At 37.4% G+C, this 16,025-nt stretch overlaps 1 protein-coding gene across 1 annotated transcript in view; it reads right to left on the bottom strand.

Annotated features, from left to right (window-relative positions):
• ADGRB3 (adhesion G protein-coupled receptor B3) overlaps nt 1-16,025 on the bottom strand; it is a 458,698-nt gene that overhangs the window by 341,029 nt on the left and 101,644 nt on the right.

Here is a 16,025-nt window from a genome sequence, read left to right as displayed (position 1 = left end):
TTACCGAAAGATGCCAAAAATAAACAACTTCTCTACCTTTTAGCACCATTCAATTCCAGGCAGCTATGTAATTTTCTAGCTGGGACATGATCAGCTTGGGAAAGAAAATACCCTTAAAAAGAATGGAAATATGATTGTACATTAGAGATCAGTTACTTATAAGCACCAAGGGTGAAGTTCTTCATCCGAATAGCTAGAGACAGCAAGTAGCAAACACCTTCCAAGACTCATAAAAAGACATGACACAATAATCATTCTTTATCTGCTTTATTCAAATTTTCTGATCTTCATTCTCCTTGCTGAGCAATTTCCATTAAAACTGGATTCTTTGGCTACCTTTCTAGACAAACAATTGATCCAAACAGCCTGAGACTGTGGAGGTAGTAGATTGAAAATCACAAGGACTCTCAGACAAGAGTGGACAAAGCATTTCTAAATGGCTAAAATTAGTCTGAAGCAGCCGTATCTCACTGAAGAACTGTGTAGCCTGTAAACAACTGCTTTGTGTAGCTTGAAAACCATTGCTCTCTTTCCTATTAAAGAAAGTAGAGCCTAAGAAAACATCTCATCCATGGACCTCTCAAAGGCATAAGTGTGAACATAAAGTCTCCTGCCAAATAGCAAAGAAATATTTATGCTTAGGTATGAGAAGTTTTTTTCACATTTAAATATAAATGAATATGGCAATTATTGTTTGAGAGGGAAATCTTTCATGTGAGGATTTCACCTAACTCTGCATGTGTAGATCAACATATTCCACTGAGGTTCTGTGAAGAGTAGGCCTCTGTGCACTATAGCAATACAGATAAATAACTGTTATAGGAAAATCTGTATTGCAATGATTTACATTAATGAACAAGAGGTGTTAAAACACATTTAAAAAACCTGAAATGTATGTAAATTAATTATGCAGCAAAGACCCTGGGATGTTCTACAACCTCTTTCTGTTGTTCAGGTGGAACTAGGCTACGCTAAAGTGGGCACTGGGAGGTGATCAGGACATATGTGTGCACTGTGCACACCCCTTGAAACTCATGCAGCCTGAGAAAAATTACAGCAGTTAATACGGGATTAGAAAGCACAGAGGTGCCTTGATCTATGTCTCAACTATTTATCCTCTTTTGTGTGCTGCGATCCCTCCAGCTGTAGATAAAGAGCTGAGACAATATCAATTAAGCCCTTCTTTAATACATAGAAATGAAGATCCTCATCACTTCTTTCTTAAATGTTCCCACTTCAACCCTTATAGAAAACCTGGCAAATAGATAGGGCTTTGAAGCATATCCTGAAGGTCAGCACGGAAAAACAAAAACAAAAACAAACAAACAAAAAAACACCTTGGCATAAAAACAGCTAAATAAAATTCTGACACCTTGCCACTATTATCTGTTTCCACAAAAGGTAAATGAGGTCATGCCTAACTGCATTTGTATCAAACTACGTAGCACAAAATACAGCTTGGAAAACCCTTCAAGTTTGCCAAGGTCCTAAATGGTCATTATCTTACATAGGACAAATTAAGGGACTAAGAGAATCTTTAATTAAGATGAAGAATAAATCCTGCCTTGCAATCCTTATATTTGTTTGGTTCCAAACTGGAGCATAAATAAAATGGATGGATTAAAAGAAGGAGAAAAGAAATAGAGGAATCTGCATCTCTGTGAAGCTTAAAGACATAAAAACATTGAAATCTTCCAAAATAAATATATCAGTTTCTTAAACCAAACAAATAGAAAAGAAAAATGTCTTCTATTAAATATTATCCTAATTAATTCTGCAAGTATTATTCTAGTGGTTCTGTGGAGTTAATTACTAATCAATTTAGTATAATTAGATATTAATATCCTCAGCAATATTTTCTAGTAATTCTTAAGTTAACAGTATCATTGCTTGATAGAAATTGAGGCCAGATCCTGCAATCCTGCAAGAACAACCTTATTTCCTGCTGAAGAAATATTAGACAGCAGAGAAGAATCAGGCCTTAAGATTAAAACTTTAATAATAAAACAGGTTTCATATATACTTTTGAAGCTATCTGAAGAGTTCAGGTGCACATTAATCATATAGAATCATTCCAATCTTGTTTTCAAAATTTAGAGCACAGTACAAATGTATTCTTATCCCAGCATTTACAAATGCACTGTAAAAAATAAACTACAGGCTGATGTCATCTAAACTGTCTATAACTGGAGTCATATGGGAGGTATGAGCAACATGCAGATTTTCCTCAGAAACAATGGCCCCCTCTGGAGACATACAGCCACATAAGGCAAAGCATGGCCAATGCCACTTCAGTTTCCTTTCAAATGCAGAATATAAGAGAAATTCTGAGCAGAATACTGAAGGTTGGGAGGGAGGTTATGGGAAATAAATTGACACATGAACATGTCTTGTAGTGTTACAGGTGAATATGATTTCCTTCTGTGTTTTAGCCTTTACCATCCCACAGCTCCATTCAGACTACGCGAAATTCCCAGCAGTACTCCTGATACATTCAGTAACAGAGTTTCTAATATTTCATGTAAGTCACAATTATAGGATCACTTTACCAAGTGCTGCATCAGTTTCATATACTACAGACAGGCATAATACATGGTTAAGATGTAGAATGTAGATAGAGCTCCAAGTATCACCAGACAAATATCAGTCTTCAAAACATTTCCTAGGAAAGCCATAGACACAGCCTAAAATTCAGTGGGATGTTTAGCTGACATCTTTCATAGCTTTTCTTATAGAGTTCAGTACATACTTGTTATATGAATATTGTGTAAATATAAAAAAATCTATTGATATTCATAGAACTATAGAATCATAGAAAGACTTTGGTTGGAAGGGACCTTAAAGTTCATCTCCTCCCTCCTTCCCCCTCCCCCCCCATGGGTAAGGATGCTACCCACTAGATCAAGTGGCATACTGAGAGTGTGAACAGCAGTTTTAGCTGAAGAAGTTTCATGGGGGAAAAAAAAAAAGTTGAAAATTTGTTTAATGTTAAACTCAAAAATCTCATGGAAAATTGTGGATATGTTTGCAAGAATTTCCTATCTCAAGATAATTGCCTTCAGCAAGGTTCAGCCATGGGACTGGATATTCTGTGATCTTTTTGGCAGCAGTAACTGCAACCAGAAAGCATACCTTCAGTGATAGAAGTAACAAGGACCAAGTACCAGCAACTCAAAGAGAGAGGTGTTAAGAGCTCTGAGGGTAGATTCAGATTCTGCAGAACAGAATTGCTGTTGGGGTAATAGGTTAACCAGCACCCTGTGAGACCTCAGTGTAGAAATTATAAGCACATGATCATGACTGGTGGGAACAATGGATATATAGGACGAACAAACTGACGAAAATACACATTGTTTTATGCAGTAAATTAAGACTGGTAGGAAAGTGGTCTGTGGAAACACAAGGCCAAGAATGTGGTCTTGACTCCTCATTGATTGGCAAAAGGCTCAGGTACAAAAGTTCTTTCAGACACATAGGATCATCGGTGACATTTGCTGGCATAAAGTGGCTAGGACCTTCATATCCAGAGTAGTCAAAGGAAAATTAGAGTTGTTTGCTTCATCAGAAAGCCAGGAATATACCTGACAGAGACTTTCAGCTCTACTTAGGATCTGAAGGTCCACTGGGGTCTGTGAAAGTCTCAGTTTTTACAGTGTTATTTTTTCAAGGTTTTATTGTTTGTTCTTATGATTCTGTGGTTTTGAAGACTGGATACACAGTACGCTGTGGAGAATAAACCAAGAAAAAAATGCTGTAGCAGCTGATAAGAAAAGGAACAGAAGGCCAAAAGCAAAACAGAAGGAGAAGTGAAGAAGAGTGAAAGATGTTTTTACTGAGAATATTAGATGGAAAAACAACTGCACTGTGAAATGTTTCTGGGTCCCCACAATGACTGATCACGCAGAATTCCACTTTGACTCAATGATTGATGAGATACATCATGACACTTTCTGTGCTCTGCTTAACTTGTTCAGGCTGCAAACTTGAGAAAGTGAGAGATCCCCTACACATATCACAAAGTTAAAAAGTAAAATTTTGCATTTGAGTGACGAGGCAAATGAGGAACCTCTGCATGAATTTGTACATGAATTTCACTGTAGAACAATAACAGAATTTGTCACAGCTCTAAACTGAAACAAATAACCAAGATAAAACGTGTTAATATCAGTATCTTATATTTTCATTCCAAATCACACAGAAAGTTGCCAGATTCCTTCACAGATTGTAAATAGTGCTATTCATGGTGGTTTAAATGCAATCATGAAAACCTTTATCTAATTTACAGAGCATGAAAGAGTTGAGTCATGCACCAAGGCAAGCACAAATTTTAATTATTTCAGGAAGACAGAGCTGTCATTGATCTGAAACCAAAAAAGTGGGCAAAGAATCATAAACTCTTATCATTTTTATTCCCTTAGTTCGTATAATATATGTGTGCCTGCTCAAATATACATGGACACAGAAACTGTAAGTCCAACAGCTAGATGACTTACTGTTCAGAGAACGAGTAACATTCATAATAAGTAATTACTAATATCACCATGAAAAAAACACAGACAATGAAATATTTAAATATTCATACCTTAGCATAATTCCAATAAAAGATTCAAATTAGCAATTAAGACCCATATTTTTATTTTTTTCTTATTCTCCTCAGACCAAAACACTCAGAATAGCACAATTTAAATGAGAAAGAAAATTTCCATACTTATTTAGACTTACCTCTTACACAAAACATTTCTCATCGTTCATAAGTTTTGTGTAGTAAGAAAATACTCTGCTACTACTATCAAGTCCAGCATCTTGCGACACAGTTTTAGAAATAAATTGTATTACAGTTAAAGACTCCAAGTGATGAATTCACTACTCTGTTCAATAATCCATTACAAAGATTAATTACTCTCACTCTAAGAAGGTATGATTTATTTCTAATTTTCTTTCACCTAAACTCTATCATCAGACATTAGAGCCTAAGCTTCATTCCTGCAGCTCCATCTACCATGACCAAATTCCTGTTCATCTTTTGAAAATTTAAAAAATATTTTTATCATTATCATTTTATACATTATTTTACTGTGGCGAAAGATCGTGTAGTAGGCTTCTGATGTTAAAATAGCCACCATCAGCTTTTTTCCTGCAATACAATTTAAATATTTTACACTTCAAATGGCTTAACATTGTTATGTATTCCTGAAAATATTTTGCTTCACCATTATCTTTTTTTTTTCTCTAAATTAAATAATGTTTGCAGACAGAGTATAAAGCATTCAGAGAAATACAAAAAATAAGTGGCAACTGAGATTATTATTTTCTTTTTACTTTCATCATATTTCAAAAGCAAGTCAGAGAAAAAAATCTGCAAGGCAAAAATATTTACCATGTAAATTCCAGAAATTTTTCTGATGTTTCTTCACTGTTTTCACACTGATGTATGTCTGCTATCCTCTGTGGAATCTCTTCTGATTTACATCAACAAGAGAGCTACAATACACTAAGTATTTCTATATTTTTACAGATTTAGATGTAATTTATTCTGTCACATTTAAAGTCATTAAGTGTAGACTCAAAGTACTGTCTGAGACCCTACCTTGAAAGTTTCTTATGACATAAAATTTAAGCAGGAATTTTGCTCAGGGAGAGTAAGATCAGTATAAATATTAATATCATACACCTATATTTTTAGAATTTAATTTTTAGCTCAGTTTTATCACCACCTTGCAGGTAGCCAGTTATACACTGCACTATTTTAGCTTAGTAAAATCCCCTGTCCTGTTTATCATAATGCATTTTATGATTTTTTTTGTCATGATTTCAAAAAAAATTTCAGAGCTCTAAATACTGCATTTTTTAATTTATTTTTTTCTTTACACAGAATCACACACAGAATAATCTAGGTTGGAAGAGACCTCCACGATCACCTAGTCCAACCTCTGACCTAACACTAACAAGTCCTCCACTAAACCATATCACTAAGCTCTACATCTAAACGTCCTTTAAAGACCTCCAGGGATGGTGACTCAACCACTTCCCTGGGCAGCCCATTCCAATGCCTCACAACCCTTTCGGTAAAGAAATTTCTCCTAATATCCAACCCAAACCTCCCCTGGAGCAACTTTAGCCCATTCCCCCTCGTCCTGTCACCAGGCACATGGGAGAATAGACCAAGCCCCACCTCGCTACAGCCTCCTTTAAGGTACCTGTAGAGTGCAATAAGGTCGCCCCTGAACCTCCTCTTTTCCAGACTGAAAAATCAGAGCTCCTTCCACCTCTCCTCATAAGACTTGTTCTCCAGACCCCTCACCAGCCTCGTTGCCCTTCTCTGGACTCTCTCAAGCACCTCCATGTCCTTCTTGTAGTGAGGGGCCCAAAACTGAACACAGTACTCGAGGTGCGGCCTCACCAGAGCCGAGTACAGGGGGACGATCACTTCCCTAGACCTGCTGGCCACACTGCTTCTTATACGAGCCAGGATGCTGTTGGCCTTCTTGGCCACCTGAGCATACTGCTGGCTCATATTCAGCCGACTATCAGCCAGTACTCCCAGGTCCTTCTCTGCCAGGCAGCTTTCCAACCACTCGTCTCCCAGCCTATAGCTCTGCTTGGGGTTGTTGTGCCCCAGGTGCAGGACCTGGCACTTGGCCTTGTTGAACTTCATACAGTTGACCTCAGCCCATCGGTCCAGCCTATCCAGATCCTCCTGCAGAGCCTTCCTTCCCTCGAGCAGATCGACACACGCACCAAACTTGGTGTCATCTGCAAGCTTACTGAGGGTGCACTCGATCCCCTCATCCAGGTCATCGATAAAGATATTAAAGAGGACCGGCCCCAGCACTGAGCCCTGGGGGACTCCACTAGTAACTGGCCTCCAACTGGATTTGACTCCATTCACCACAACTCTTTGGGCCCGGCTATCCAGCCAGTTTTTAACCCAACAAAGCGTACGCCAGTCCAAGCCACGAGCAGCCAGTTTCTTGAGGAGAATGCTGTGGGAAATGGTGCAAAAGCCTTACTGAAATCAAGGTAGACCACATCCACAGCCTTTCCCTCGTCCACCAAGCGTGTCACTTTGTCATAGAAGGAGATCGGGTTCATCAAGCAGGACCTGCCTTTCATAAACCCATGCTGACTGGGCCTGATCGCCTGGTTGCCCTGCAAGTGTCGCGTGATGACGCTCAAGATAATCTGCTCCATGAGCTTCACTGGCACTGAGGTCAAACTAACAGGCCTATAGTTCCCCGGGTCTACCCTCCGGCCCTTCTTGTAGATGGGCGTCACGTTTGCTAGCCGCCAGTCGACTGGGACCTCCCCTGATAGCCAGGACTGCCAATAAATGATGGAAAGCGGCTTGGCCAGCTCCTCCACCAGTTCTCTCAGTATCCTCGGGTGGATCCCATCCAGCCCCATCGACTTGCGTACATCCAAGTGCTGTAGCAGGTCGCCAACCATTTCCTCGTGGATAGTGAGGGCCACATCCTGCTCCCCATCCCCTTCCACCAGCTCAGGGTACCGGGTATCCAGAGAACAACTGGTCTTGCCGCTAAAGACTGAGGCAAAGAAGTCATTAAGCACCTCAGCTTTTTCCTCTTCCCTTGTAACTAAGTTTCCCCCCGCATCCAGTAAAGGATGGAGATTCTCCTTACTCCTCCTTTTTGTGTTGATGTATTTGTAAAAACATTTTTTGTTATCTTTAACGGCAGTAGCCAGATTGAGCTCCAGATGAGCTTTGGCCTTTCTAATTTTGTCCCTGCACAGCCTCGCAACATCCTTATAGTCCTCCTGAGTGGAAAAGTTTTCTTTATTCCTTTTACATCTTAGCTACAGCTATAATGACAATCTCACATGTGTTTATAAAATTAAACTTAACCTGTGTCTACTTTGAAAAAAATAACCTAATCCCTAGAAAGCAATGAATTAATTCAAAATAAAAAATTGTAATTTTTGTGCCTTTAAAAACAAACAAATAAACCATAGTCACTATCTACACACCACTTTCCAGTGAAGAGTGGAGCTTCTTCATGCTCATTTATTTTTACATTACTATTTTTCAGCCTAGTTTTAATCGTCTCCTTTTCAGCTTTCACAGCAGATTGCATTCCCTTGTAGAAGAAGGAAGGAACAGAAATATTGTCCAATTAATGCAATGGGAGGTACATCTAAACTATAAGCTACAGATTTAGGGGATTTTACAACACAGCAACATTTTAACACATGGAATTGTAATTGATTTTATTCCAGTATCTTCTTTCTGCTAGTAGAAATACCAATATTTTGAGGGATAGAGGTCTCTGTCACCAAAAGTATAGATAGAAGGATGCTGGAACACACTCCTTTTTATGCCAGGGACAATGCCCACAGATTGAAACAGGAGCTTCAGGTTGGACATGAAAAAAAACAAAATAAAAAAAAAAAAATACATCAAAATCTCTAGAACACACAGCCCAGAAAGGCTTTAAAACCTCCACCCTTGGTGGTTTTCAAGCCTCAGATAGAGGCTTGAAATGTAGAGCAGGGATACTTCTGCTTTGAGCATGAGGTTACATTAGATGATCTTCAGAGATCCCTTCCAACATGCTTCTCTGTGATGGAGTTATTCTACAGTTCCATACTGCCCAAGAATGCTTTTACTGTACAGAGTATGTACCTATAATTCATTATATTCTATATTAGCCCCTACTTCTCCTAAGTGTAAAGTATGTAAACTTGGAAATAGGCCTAGAAAACAGAAAGAGGACAGAAAATAAGACTTTTTCTAGAAGACAGTAGCAATTCTTTCAAAGCCTTAGATGTTGGTATGCCTACAGAGAAATCATAAGAACAAGAATGATTTAGGCAATGACCTAACTGAAATAACAGTTGCTTATGAACAATTTGTATATCTAGAATATGAATAAATAAGAGATTAATGGCTAATGGATTGAAAAAAGGTGTCTGTATGGGTGAATACAAAACTGTTTAGATGCCATACCTGCTAAGTATCATTGGTCTATTATCAGCATGGAAACAAATATCAAAAGGAGTTCTCAAGCACTCTGACCTATGCCTGTTTTTGAAAATATTTTCATTAATAACCTTAGTGACAGAAAAGTGAATATGCTTATTAAGACAGCATAGACAGCAAGGGCATAGAGATTACAGGTACACCGGATAACTGGATTAGAATTCAAAAATGTATTGAAAGATTGTAGGAATTTAGAAGAAGGATAAAATTCAAAAGAGAAATGCAATATGATCTACTTCAGGAAAACAAAACAAAACAAAAAAAACAACTATGTCACCACATGACAGAGAAAAAAAGGGGTAAACAGGTCTTTTGCTGAATGGAAAGTATCATACAGTTTTGAAGAATGCAGTCACCATATTGGGTTGTTTCAGCTGGAATATAACTTGCACAGCACATGGAACCATCCTAGTGATATGGGTAGGATCATACTACTCAAGATGGGAAAGACCTCAACTACAGTACCATGTCTCAAAAAAAGATATTTGTACCAGTTAGAGGATGATATTTAAAATGGTCAGAAGGATCTTGGAACGAAGTCTGAGACAACTAAATTTGCTCAACTGTAGGAAGAAGAGAATATGATAGTAGTGCTTAAGGATGTAAAAATAATGCTTGAAAAAAAAAGAAAAAAAAAAAAAAGAGGAAATATATTTTTTTTCCTCTGCCCATAGCTGATAAATGAAGTAACTGATATTGCAGTGAAAAATCAAACAGCGGTAAGGATTCAGGCTGAAAACTAGAAAAAAAGATATAATGATAAGGACATTGAATGTTGCCCATGGATGTTTTAAGTGGGGGAGTCTTTAAGGACAGGTTCAGGAAACACCTGTCAAGCATGACAGTCATAATTGATACCAGACTGGAGTGGAGAAGTTGAGAAGATGACTTTTCATGGTCTCTTCCAGCCCCAATATTATGAATATATGATATATTTATTTATTTATTTATTATATTTATTTCTCCAGAGCCAAAACCCCTAATAATTCAAGGGATTTTTTTCCACCCAAGTTTTGTTTTTAAAGGTTGCTGGTAGGCTAAAACTGTCAATTGAATTCTTCAGCTGCAAATAAAAACAACTTCCCAGGTACAAGTATGTGACCATTTTAAAGTTATTTATGCAGAGGAAATACAAATGTACATTGCTTTTCTCTCTATATATACTTGTGAAACTAAAAATTTGGCATATAGCCAAGATTGTTTGTTTCCTGTTGGAGACAGTAGGAAGGGCAGACATCATCCCTGAAACTCTTCGGTGACCCCTTCCTCCATTTTTCTCCTCTTTTCCCAGAAAGGCTTACAGTGCTTTTGCAACTTTCAAACGTCTGAAAATTTTAAAATGCAATTGCCAATACACTTTGTGATATATATTTTGCAAGATGCCAATACATGACTGTTGACAGAAAAGGAAAATATAATGGAAAAAATGTTGTGTTACAAAAAAGCAATGTAAACTGGCAAAAATCTTTAAACTAATGTCTGGGAGGTACTGAAGTCTCCTATGGCACGTGTTAATGATGGCCAGAGAAAATGCCCATATTCAAATGCTTCAGGCACAGTACTACAAAGGAACTGAACTTTTCACTAAATAATTTATGCTAAAATATGTATTTTCTGACATTAGATTTCACTGCTTGGAAACAATTGACCTGTTTTACATAATATTCTTATGCTGAGGATCTGACTGTAAAAAAGGCCTAGACTAATAATATGTTTTTAACATAAGTTTCCACTGCATATGCCAAGTTAAGCTGCATCCTAGAGTGTTTTCCACTAATCGGTATGTATGGTCATAAGTGTTAAAGCATGTAAAGCCATAAAAATTATGGAATTATCATTTTCTTTTGAGATAATAAATATCTATATAAATCAGATTTTTTTTTTTTTCCCAAATTACTGTGTGAGTGTTTCAAATGAGTGAAACTGGAGAACAGATTTTCAGAAACACAGTAGAAATTATTGAAAGATTGAAAAAAAAAACAAATCAAAACAAAACAAAACAAAGCAAAACAAAACAAAAAAAAACACCAACAAAAACCACTAAGTGACCAAAACCACTTTTACAGTTCAGAAGTCTGTCATTGCAGCACTTTGCTTCAAATAATATTCCTAATGCACATTTTTTCCCAGTCTAGTCTGTGAGTTGAAACTAACTACTCTTAAGATCTTGTGCTTCTATGGTAGATCCAATCTATATACGTTAAAGTACTGTAACAAACACTTTTTGAAAATTATTCCTTTTCAAAGATGGGAAACTGAAATATTTAGTAGTTCAGTTCTAAATCTATGGTCACAGTGTGAAGGGAGAAATAGAAATTGAGTTTCCTGGCTATTAATAAAATACATAAAAATGACAAATACTAAACACAGTATTTCTATTCTAAAACAGTTTTCCAGGAAAGTGGACAATCTACATAGTATTAAAATACATGTTTAAAGTATATAGGAAGTGAAAATACAGGTTACCAGTTATCATAAAAGGAAGGGATTCATCTGACTCATTAATATAGGATATGTAGGTACTGGATTAACAACAGACAAGTGAGATTGTAAAGTAGATTATATTTAAACTTTGCTTGGAATCTAGTGACAAGTTGATGGATGATAGTATCGGCCTGTTCTCTGGTTCACAATTTAATTATGCTTTTAATACAGTTTAAAAAAAAAAAACATCTGGTAGAAAACCTGAGAAATAAATCCAAAGAGCAGGAAACATTTAGCCATTTTCCTATAGATCTATAAAAATCAGATCAACTTGGGATTTCAAAGTTGTGTATAACACTTGATAAATCTACTATATTTATGCACTACTTGGAAAAAGTAAAATATTGAAAAGATCAATTAGAATAAAACCACAGTGGTATGAAATGCATGGAAGTCTGTTGATATTCGAAATTGCATTTCTCTGTTGATCTTCAAAGAGAGCACCTAACACCTTTCCCAGTCTGTCTGTGTATTTTGTCTGGAATGAAAAGGTCTGATTGTCGTGGTGTCAAAGTATAAAACTTTTGCAAGTATGAAAGTCAGAAATCAGTTCTCTTGGATGAAATCTTTGTCATTATAGATAAAAGATCAGTGCAATCTTATCACAATATAGGATAGATAAAGTTGACCCTTGAAAGAAATACTTTATTGCTTTATGGGCTGCAAAACAGTCTTTTAACACATTAATCCTTTTCTCACCATTTTATGTGAAAATACATTGTTTGTTATTAAAAGGGGACATTGTTATGATGCAGTATTATGTAGCCCTTCTCTTAGGAAAGTTCACTACAACCACTTATATTTTATTGACTGGGTAACTTTCAGTTGGATGCTTTTTGGATGGTTATGCCTTTCGTAACTATCACGATTTCAGGCATTCATATTCAAATAAATTTTTCAGACGTTAAATGACAGAACAGGAGTTTGAAATAGGAGTTCTTATTTCAAATATTTGCAACAATGATGGGAATGAATTTAACAACTGCAGTGAATTTTTCAGACATATTTAAACATATACATTTCCCTATGGGACCTAGAAGCCCAAGGTCTTTCTCTGAAGATCTTGAAGACAAGAAAATAATCACTTCCCTCTGCATCAAAAGCAACACGTGTAAGGGAGACTGCAGCCCCTTTGCTAAGCAAGGTTTCAGTCAAGGTGCTTACATACAGAAAATACGACTAGTTCTAGGTAGCTATGTCTGAAAACTCTTGCTTAAAACAGTCTCATAAATAATAGGTGACTAAGGAAGACTATATTAGATCTTTAAGCACTCCTTCCACTTCCAGAAGAGACAAATATTTTTCAAGCGCATAGCTGAAAACAAGAGGGTATAGATATAATAAATTTATACTTTTCTGTACACACAGAGGCTTACAGTTGTACTTCAAAGATTTTATTCATCTGTTGTGAAACAGAATTTTGAATGACTAAATGAAGTTAAAAACATTCTTAAATGAAAACAGATTGTAACAAATTAATTAGTGCTTAAGATGCAAAAAAACTAACCAAAGCTTTTCAACATGACCATACTTTACATCAGTCCTTACATTACCCATCTTCAGTATCTAAAGTTATAATTTAATGCCTGTCACACAAAACTGTAGAAATGAAGTTACCCATAAGTGCATATTTTGAACAGTACAGGACAGTGTTTTAAAGGTTCTGTTGGTTTGGAGAGCATTTTGTAATTTAAGAAAAAGGAGGTGATACTAACCCATAACTTAATGTTAAAGAGTATTTAATAATCAAAGCTGTTTATGAAGAAGCAGAAGCTCCTATTAATGATATCGTAATTTTCATGCTCTGGTCTCTATGCATTGAGCAGAAGGTAAAAACCTCAGACTTTGTTTAAAGAAAGTGCTGTCAAATCTCTTGCTGCAGAATAAGATAATTTTTGAGAGGATATGTGTGTTCTAGAAACATCTGTAGCTTATCCCATGTATTATTATTTGAATATTCTTTAATTAAGTACTTTGTATTTTACTCGTTTTTAAAGTCCTTTTGTAGTTCTCAGGTCTTCTCAGCTTGTAATTTACCACCTGGAAAATACTGCTGCATTTAAACTGTCTGTGTTAACATTTTTTTTTTTTCAAAATTGCCTTCGCTATATGTACACAAAGGAGAGATTCTTTTTCACTGCCAAGCTGAAATACTGAACCTCAGTGCTTACTTTAGGCACCTGAACTCCTTATAGAGATTTCTCTTCCTCCTTACACAAATGGTGCTCAAAAGAGATGTTAGATAACACTTAAATTCACTGAGATAGCAACTAATCTGGTTTATGTATGGAACCCACAGTCCACCTCTTGTCACTTGTCTTTTCACTGTGAAGATTAAGGCCTTATAAATACTGCATTTCAACTTCTGACCAGCCCATATGTGCTCTTGAGTTTTCTCCATTAAATCTACGTAAAGTTCAGGCCTTTCAGCAATCACATTAAACTCTCTATTGTTAAGCAGTTTTAATACCTATTTGCATGTATTACTGTACTACTACATTTTGCTGCACTGGTTTTCAGAAAAAAATTACCTCGGCAATTATTCCCAACCTTCTTTAGCTTTGTTTATAGGAGGGGTGAAGAAGTGTTTTTTTTTTTTTTTTTGTATTTTGAAGTATGTTAAAAAATATACATGCAATCATACATTCTTACTCATATTATTTGTCTGGCACTTAAATATAAACTAGCCCAATGCTGTCAAATCTTTATATTAAATATTTTTGAAACTATTTGATCACTTATCACTTCTGACCAGAAGACTTATTTGTAATCCTCTTTCCATGTGTTAAGGGATGAAAAGATTATAAAAATACAACAGTCAGTCAGACTTTAATTATTATTATTTTTTTAGGACTATTAATAAACAAGCCTAACCCCCTTTGATTTCAACACTACCAGTCACAGACACAGACACAGATTTCTAGGTTGGAAGAGACCTCAAGATCATCGAGTCCAACCTCCGACCTAACACTAAGCACTCCACTAAACCATATTGCTAAGCTCTACATCTAAACGTCTTTTAAAGACCTCCAGGGATGGTGACTCCACCACCTCCCTGGGCAGCCTGTTCCAATGCTTAATAACCCTTTCGGTAAAGAAGTACTTCCTAACATCCAATCTAAAACTCCCCTGTCGCAACTTTTGCCCATTCCCCCTCGTCCCGTCACCAGGCACGTGGGAGAACAGACCAACCCCCACCTCACTACAGCCTCCTTTAAGGTAACTGTAGAGAGCGATGAGGTCTCCCCTGAGCCTCCTCTTCTCCAGGCTGAACAAGCCCAGCTCCCTCAGCCGCTCCTCGTAAGACTTGTTCTCCAGACCCCTCACCAGCTTGGTCGCCCTTCTCTGTACTCGCTCGAGCACGTCCATGTCCTTCCTGTAGTGAGGGGCCCAAAACTGAACACAGTACTCGAGGTGCGGCCTCACCAGAGCCGAGTACAGGGGGACAATCACTTCCCTAGACCTGCTGGCCACACTGCTTCTTATACAGGCCAGGATGCTGTTGGCCTTCTTGGCCACCTGAGCACACTGCTGGCTCATATTCAGCCGACTATCAACCAATACTCCCAGGTCCTTCTCTGCCAGGCAGCTTTCCAACCACTCATCTCCCAGCCTGTAACTCTGCTTGGGGTTGTTGCGCCCCAGGTGCAGGACCCGGCACTTGGCCTTGTTGAACTTCATACAGTTGACCTCAGCCCATCGGTCCAGCCTATCCAGATCCTCCTGCAGAGCCTTCCTGCCCTTGAGCAGATCGACACACACTACTTAGCTTGGTGTCATCTGCAAACTTACTGAGGGTGCACTGGACGCCCTGTGCGTTTTCATATGCTATTTTCATAGCTGGTAAATTAGATGGCCTAACTCCATAGCTTCTGTAGACTGTCAACCAATGCATTTAAAGAAGTCAGTGCTGCTGAAAAAAGTAGGTATAGCACACCCAATTTCTATCTCAGCAAAGAAAGGATGGGTTGCTGGCTTTATGCAGGATTTTCCTCATACAAGCTGCTTAAGTGGGTCACTATATCTTATTAGCTTACTGGCTCAAGGGCAATTTAAAAATTTGACTTAATGTTACCTATGTATATAGTTCTTTAATCTTATTCCCACATATTTACGTTAGTCACAGAGGAAAGTGAATAAATTTTCTGTGATTGGGAACCACTGGAGTTCACAGGGAAATCAATGTACCTCTAAGAGTGCTGTCACTGAGCACAACTTTTATGAATGGGGTACGCACTTTGTGGAAAAGTTCTCATTGCCACATTGGATCATGATTTTCCATATTTTTTTCTTTCTTTTACACATACTCCTGGTAATTTGACCATGGCTGTTTAGTCAGTATTGTCCTTACGGCAGTCCTTGCTCCGTCTCAAACCAATAGGGGCCTTTCTGTACATTTTCATGAGAGCTGGATCTGACCACTGGGATGAACATGACTAACAGGCCCTCTGGCGAGCTGACACACCACTATAAATATGTAATTTCACAAAGACCTCTACTTCCTTCAACTACAGCTGCCAGAGATAATTTGCTATTTCCTTCC

Source organism: Cygnus olor, chromosome 3 (genome assembly GCF_009769625.2).
Source record: "Cygnus olor isolate bCygOlo1 chromosome 3, bCygOlo1.pri.v2, whole genome shotgun sequence".
NCBI lineage: Eukaryota > Metazoa > Chordata > Aves > Anseriformes > Anatidae > Cygnus > Cygnus olor.
This window is presented reverse-complemented; position numbering and strand designations above follow the sequence as displayed.